Genomic DNA, 8,346 nt, shown 5'->3' on the forward strand with positions numbered 1-8,346 from the left:
ACAAAGTGGGTGTTTGCTGGCTCCATCATCCCTGGAAGTCAATCGATACCCCAGAGGGGTATTCTACAAAGCAGAATCAATGAGTTAGCCAGCAACTTTGATAAGGAACCAGAAATAACTATTGATTTTATGGTTCATGAAAAAAGCTCCACTTAGTTATGTATTTTAGTTTGTTCAATCAATTAGACCATGCCCATTTCAAGCTTATCTTTCTACAAAATAAAAATGTTTATTTGAATATTTAGGCAAGTTAGCTGGCTAACTCCTTTATCCTGCTTTGTAGTATACCACTCTGGACTAAACATTACTTACCCAGAGACCGTCTCAATGTGTCCAATACTAAGGCTTTATTTGAAAGGCCTGTCGGCCACTGATTTATATGACATTGATGATACAGGCAGTCAGTCAGGCTGGCATCCCACCCCCTCTCTCATTATTATTATTTTTTTTTCTCTCTCCAACATGGATGGTCATTCAGGTTAATTAGTTCATTCACTTAGACACAGTCTGGGGACATTCTACCCCATCTGTTCAGAAACACAGATAACCCACTAGTGAATAGCATTTCATCAGATCTTGAAGCACTTTGGTGTGTATACATTATCTAATGCCGGTGTGTAGCAACCCAGCTGTGTGAGATGGATCAGCCATTTTGTGTCAGAGAACTCTCCAGTTGCCACACGTTAGCAGTTGCGAAGACGAGGATTTTTATTTTTTTTGCGGATGATTAAATGGATAGCATGATAGGGTCACTTTGGGAATTTGCTCAGGACACTTTCAATAAAGTTCCTCCATGTGTTAATGATCACACAATGTTTCACAGGACAGGACACATCTGATCAAATCTGATTTCAAAATAGCTTTTTTATAACCAAATAAAAGCTACATGTCACATTCTAGGGAGGAGCATTTCATCTGAATCCATTAGCATGTCTGTCTATGATGTACAGCGAGTAAGGGAGGGTGGTATGGACATGGCCTAGTCAGCAAATAGTGCATTTTGAATTGATCACTGCCCTTTACTATATTGGCCAGAGTAATGTTATAACTGAACACCAATATTGTCAAGGCATACATTATTATACACAGCCTTATCGCTCACACAAAATATATCATTTTTGAATTGAAATGTTTGCACGTGTTTGGTTCTTATTTTGTGTATTTTTTAGATAAAGTAGCATTTCTAAAATGAAAGCAATCAATATATCGCTTTAATTAATTTTTTATAACAGGCATCCAATGACAACAGATCTAGTCAATAACACATGTATTTACAAGGAAGTATACTTTTCAATTGTTCAGGTGCAGGAAAAATCTGCCACAAAAGGGGAACCCTAGCATTTGACCTCAACACTTCCTGTAACAACTCTCTAATTGTATGAATAGGACTTTATCTAGAGTGTATTCGATGTTGGAGATAGTTTTCAGTCTTTGAGACAGAATGGCCACTCTTTCTGAGAAAAGCTGCAGAGGTTTAGACAGAGCAGTGGCTGGCTGGTCAACAGCGGCAGGAGCGACGCTCCTTGGGACAGCGCCGCTCCCCCACCCTTCCACCCTGTAAATTATAGCAGCACTTTAGCTAATGAAAGAGTTGAAGACCGGCCACTAATAAAAGCCATTAAGTGAATAAAGCACTTCCCCCTCTAACGAAATTAATCTGCCCCTTCGGAGGGGAGGACTCTGTATTAATATTTATGAAATGCGGAACCAGGCCCCCCCCAAACTCCCCATACCACATACAAGCCCACCCTGCCCAAGTCCTTCTCGCCAGTCCACCTATCCCAGGAGAAAATCACTAACCCCTCCTAACTTGAAGGAGGGGCTGGGGGTACGGCTTGGGGGGTGTTGGAAGAGACGTAGTCATGACAGTCTGTCTCCAGTTGAGCTTGCCGGTACTAGAGGCGAGACACCCAGCTCAAGAGGAGCACCTGCTCTTCCTTACGACCCTCAACTCTACCCCACCAAGCTGGACGTCCCACCATCGGCTCCGGGGCAGGAAGAATGGAGACTGAGGGTCTCCATGGACAGACCAGGTTGGAGGGAGTGACTTTCCACTGACACCAGTTGAAGTGCTTCAAAGACGGCTGAGGTATAATGGACGTGTGAGGTATAACGGGTGAGGTATATTGAAATTCTGAATGTTCTAGTTTTATATTTGCCTATTGTCTTGATATCCTCTGACAGCTTCCATGACCCTTGGTCCACAGTACCCCTGAGTTTACAGCTATTTAAGATTTCTGTTTTTCTGTAGCCTTGCCTTCAATGGAAGAGGACAAAGATGATTGTTTATGCAAGTCCTGTGGACAAAGGGAGACAAATTAAACTTTCTCCCATCTCATATACAGTGTATTCTATACATTGTGAGGTTTATGGTTTAGAAAAATATAGCTTAGTTTGAAAGACCTTAGTTTAGGACACTCAGAGAAATTGAAATTGTTAAAACAACAGCATGTATGAAATCTTATCCATGCATAAAAACCATGACACCATCCCACCAACCATAATACATAATACCATCGCGCCACCTTTGTCCACATGAAACATAATCAAATACCCAGAAGGACAGCTGTGTCTTTGCAGTGCTGTTTTCCCTGGACACATCAACCTTCCATAGTCCATTTTTTCCCTTTATCTTCACTACTAGTCTGTTACCGAAACTCCATTGCTCATCGCTCTATACACAAGTTGTCATTCACTCTCCCATGCACGCATATCTTTTCTCATTTCATCACACAAAGTGGTTCAGTTGTCAGAGCTTAACTTGACTATCACTGAAACCCTTCCCATTTCAACAAGATATCCCAGGGGATATAGTAAAGAATGGAGGTAACAATATTTCCAAACCCACTGATGGGGGCTGTCCTCACAGGTCTTTTAGAGAAATCATCAGTTTTCCATCTGTGGAGGGCATTATTTCATACTGACTGACCACTGACTTTGAGTCCAGTGACCGATAACCAGGTTTAGACCATCATGTCAAAAGTGGTTGAGTCTCAGGTCTGAAGAGATGGCACATTTCTACAGATGGACACTGGTGATATGGCTGTATCTGCTGTTCCCAAGCTGTTCCATCTTTGTCCTTGGATATTGAGAATATTCTTTGTCCATTAGCTGGAGGACCTAAGAGCTTGTCCTCTTTAGAAGATATTGATGCACTTTAACAAGATGACCATCATTCCACCAAACTCGGTTTTCATTGATTCCCCATAACGTAGTAGTAATTTCATTAACAAACTATTCATGTTGGTCTGTTTTCGTTCATATTATGTTGATGTAAAAAAAAAAAACTGAGTTAAACTGTAAAAATGTATGTGTTTAATTCTTTTTTTGTACGAAGGTATCTGATGGGGTGGGGTGCGAAGGATGGGAGGGAGGGGTTTGTCGCAGTTTATGCGCAGGAAGGGCGGTGCCCGCTTTTCACTGCAGTGAATGTGACCTATGACTAATTCTTTTTTGTAATTTTCTTGATGTCCCTAGCCACACTGTATTATGAACACTGCCCCTATCGCAATAGTGTGTAAGTCCATGTCATTTGGGTCCATCACTCCCCAGGTCTGCAACCCTCCCTGATGCCAATGGACATCCACCACTTCTCCTCCTGGGCTATCAATGCCGTAGAGCTGTGGTGTTGTCCTCGGATCACAAATAGAGTTGTTGGAAGACCGAAGCATCAAGAAATAGCATATTCTGGTGGCAGAGTGTTCCTTTCATGATTTTAGAGCTGATTACAATATTCACTCCTGATGGACTGACTGGCCCCAATCATGCCCTTCTCTATCGAAGTGATCAAAATGTACTTTTTACAGGATTCTACTTTTTTTGCTCTACCATCCCACCTAAATTGACCAGACTGAACCTGGTCCCACATAACCTCAGATGGCTGTATATCCCTGCCCAGGACCCCATTGTGCTTGATCTAACCATGCAGTGTTCTTCTGTCCATGGTGGTGCCAAGCACTTTGGAGTCTTGTGAGCACGCTCCACACTACATACTTAACTGGATGTAAATCCTACACATTTATCCATAGTTTCTATAGAGCTTTGCTCAATTTGGATTCTCACCCCTTTTCCCTGAGGTGTGCCCTCGTTCACCCCTCCTCACGGACTTAAAGGGGTTGGATTGGTATGGACGGAGTGTGTGTAGACGGACGTTCTGTACAATATTTCTTACACCCACCCAATGCGTTTGAATACTTGAGGGTGAACGAGTGCACACTTTAAAGAGAAGGAGGAGAATTGGGCTCCATTGATGCGCTAGTCTATTGTGAGGTCAAAGGTCACAACTGCACATTTTCCATTAGGTAAGATCTGAACCCATTTTTGATTTGATGATTCGAAGGACGATTTTTTTAACCCCTTTGGATATATTCTGACAAGTACATTGATTCTGTGGGTCCAAATAAATTAATCAAAAAGACTGTGAATCTCTGAAATGTAAATGAATGTGTCATTGATGAATGGACAGGGATTGGATGGGACAAAAGGAGAGGGAGATTTATGTGAATAAAGCAGTTTTGTGGTTTCCTACAAGCTGGCTGCAGCGTGGCAGATTTATGGCCACAATCAATTAGCGTAAGTGCTCTCCGCATTTGACTAAGGCACTTCATCTCTACCAGTAGAGGACAGAAGTACTCAATTAAGACAGTGGACATATTGGCTGTGAAAACCATACTGCTGAGACATTCATTTACCATATGTCATTTGGCACAATGTTTCTTACGCCAACAAGTTTTCAATCCCAGAGATAATGGGCATATAGGCTAATTTCACGTGTATACTCTGCTTTCTTTTTATCCAGTTTTGTGGTCTGAATTCACAATGGAGGGCATTTAATGCAGTCTCTGGGTGGTGTAAAAGGAAGTACCTTTTCAAGATCACATTCACTAATTCGAATAAACTCTCAAAAACATTGTCAGCCTCTGATTTTAATGTTCAAATAAGTTCCAATCCAAAGGTTATGTATGTGTACACATCTTCAGACTTTTATGGTTAATTTGTATCATTAAATGTTTTATGATTTGTTTCAACTGGGTTTGTCAACCAGATGATTCAGTCTAAGCACAAGTAAAACATCCGATGTCATCATATATGGAGGCAAATGGGTTTTCCCCTCTAAAACATAACTGACCACATTCCCTCTCAGACAGAGAATGTTTTATTTACCCACTAAATTCCTCCATCATGCTATAAAAACCAAATCTTGCTTTCTTTGTCTGGGAAATATTATCTTGTAAACCAACGTGATCCGAATGCGTGTTGCCGTTTGAATACAGGCTGTGCCCTCTTTAGTCGGTCACGGATGCCATACATTATCACACTGCACATTTCCTGTGGACGGTGTGATTTGACATTTGTACTGTTTCACATTCTGTTCCTGCTTCAGCCACCTGTTGTCTACATATAACATACTGTATATGAGTTTAGGCAAAGATTTCATAGAAGAACATCCTAGTGGGGTGGGCGACTAAAATTAAATGTCCATAACGATTGTTCATTTTGGCAGAGAAGTACATTTATGTATCCTGAAAAGATTTAGGTATCAGGCTAACACAGATTTGGCCACTGGGGGTGCGTGGCACCTATCTTACAAAAAGAAGGTTGAATGGAATAAATAAATAAATAAATAAACACATCCAGGAAGGAGCAGCTTGGCATTGCATAAGTAAACAGCACACGACTGACGAATGACTCCTGGGTCAAATTCCTCTTATGCGGGCCGAAAACAAAGGACTTGTGAGGGCGGATGACCACCTTGGACTGGTATTTACATTTACATTTTAGTCATTTAGCAGACGCTCTTATCCAGAGCGACTTACAGTTAGTGAATACATATATTTTTTTGTGTAATTTCTTTCTTTTTTTTTGCACTGGTCCCCCGTGGGAATCGAACCCACAACCCTGGCGTTGCAAACTCTGACGTAGTCCTGAGTTTCTGCGACTCCAGGATGCTGAACCGCTCCAAACGGCACAAAAAAAAAGGGACAGGAGAGGAGAGTAATACCATAAAATAAGATTCCAAGCATCTCAGAGAAAATAAAAGTGATACGAAAAGGCCTCATTTAATGCACATATGTACACTGGAGAAAAATATAAACGCAACATGCAACAATTTCAAAGATTTTACTGAGTTACAGTTCATATAAGGAAATCAGTCAATTGAAATCAATTCATTAGGCCCTAATGTATGGATTTCACATGACTGGGAATACAGATATGCATCTGTTGGTCACAGATACCTTCAAAAAAAAAAAAGCTTGCTATGGATCAGAAAGCCAGTCAGTATCTGGTGTGACCACAATTTGCCTCATGCAGCGCAACATCTCCTTCACATAGAGTTGATCAGGCTGTTGATTGTGGCCTGTGGAATGGTGTCCCACTCCTCTTCAATGGCTGTGCGAAGTTGCTGGATATTGGCGGGAACTGGAACGCTGTCATACATGTCGATCCAGAGCATCCCGAACATGCTCAATGGGTGACATGTCTGGTGAGTATGCAGGCCATGGAAGAACTGGGACATTTTCAGCTTCCAGAAATTGTGTACAGATCCTTGCGACATGGGGCCCTGCATTATCATGCTGAAACATGAGGTGATGGCGGCAGATGAATGGCACGACAATGGGCCTCAGGATCTCGTCACGGTATCTCTGTGCATTCTAATTACCATCGATAAAATGCAATTGTGTTCGTTGTCCGTAGTTTATGCCTGCCCTACCATGGGGCACTCTGTTCACAACGTTGACATCAGCAAACCGCTCGCCCTCACAACGCCATACACGCTGTCTGCCATCTGCCCGGCACAGTTGAAACCGGGATACATCCGTGAAGAACACACTTCTCCCTCGTGCCAGTGGCCATAGGTGAGCATTTGTCCACTGAAGTCGGTTATGACGCCGAACTGCAGTCAGGTCAACACCCTGGTGAGGACAACGAGCACGCAGATGAGCTCCCTTGAGACGGTTTCTGACAGTTTGTGCAGAAATTCTTCGGTTGCGCAAACCCACAGTTTCATCAGCTGTCCGGCTGGCTGTTCTCAGACAATCCCACAGGTGAAGAAGCCAGATGTGGAGGTCCTGGGCTGGCGTGGTTACACATGGTCTGCGGCTGTGAGGCCGGTTGGACATACTGCCAAATTCTCTAAAACGACATTGGAGGCGGCTTACGGTAGAGAAATTAACATTACATTCTCTGGCAACAACGGGTGGACATTCCTGCAGTCAGCATGCCAATTGCACGCTCCCTCAAAACTTGACATCTGTGTCATTGTGTTCTGTGACAAAACTGCACATTTTAGAGTGGCCTTTTATTGTCCCCAGCACAAGGTGAACCTGTGTAATGATCATGCTATTTAATCTGATTCTTGATATGCCACACCTGTCAGGTGGCTAGATTATTTTGGAAAAGGAGAAATGCTCACTAACAGGGATATAAACATTTAACATATAATTTTAGAGAAAAAATGCTTTTTGTGCATGTAACATTTCTGCGATATTTTATTTCAGCTCTTGAAACATGGGACCAACACTTTACATGTTGCGTTTATATTTTTGTTCTGTGTATTTCAATATAACTATTTTACATGAAGTCAACCCTCACCTGGAGATCAGGACCATCAGATTATTCTCCATATCAACATTTTAGCGACGAACATAAACATAATCCCTCGAGTACATGGGATACTGTGGGAAGATAATCCAACAAATCAAAAATACAATAGAAATGTAGGATATGATCTCTTGTTGCCATCATCCAGGAAGGAGCAGCTTGGCATTGCAGGAGTAAACCGCACACAACTGAAAGGAATGAATCCTAGGTAAAATTCTTGTTATGCGGGCCCAAAGGGACAGGATGCGCTGATGAAGACAATGGCACTGCACTAGCTAAAGCATGCGAGCTAGACAATGATACGTTGTAAAACCTAGTATTTCATTACTTGTTAACATTTAAGCATTTCATTTCAATGCATTTCTAAAGGCTTTTTCATAAAAGTTATAGTGTAACCAAAGATAAAGGCAAAATATAATGTATTTCAAATGGATTTATTGAATCTGATTAGTTGCTCCATTTCAACATGGAATCATACAATGACAACTAACTAGATTTTCCTTTTCTTTTCAATCAATTCCTTTTACACAATTTCAAAAGGAATCAACTTCTGGAAATCATATCCAAGGTGAGGTGATATATAGGTGTCCAGAAAGAAAAAGTAACAATTCTCATACAGTAGTATTTCAATATAGAAACCACAGTTTCTTTTGCTCAGCATACATCTCGTACAGTAGCTCTACAACTGACCATCTCAAAACAAAAGCTCAATTAGAGGCAATTAATTTCCTCTTACACATACAA

Source organism: Coregonus clupeaformis, chromosome 15 (assembly GCF_020615455.1).
Source record: "Coregonus clupeaformis isolate EN_2021a chromosome 15, ASM2061545v1, whole genome shotgun sequence".
NCBI lineage: Eukaryota > Metazoa > Chordata > Actinopteri > Salmoniformes > Salmonidae > Coregonus > Coregonus clupeaformis.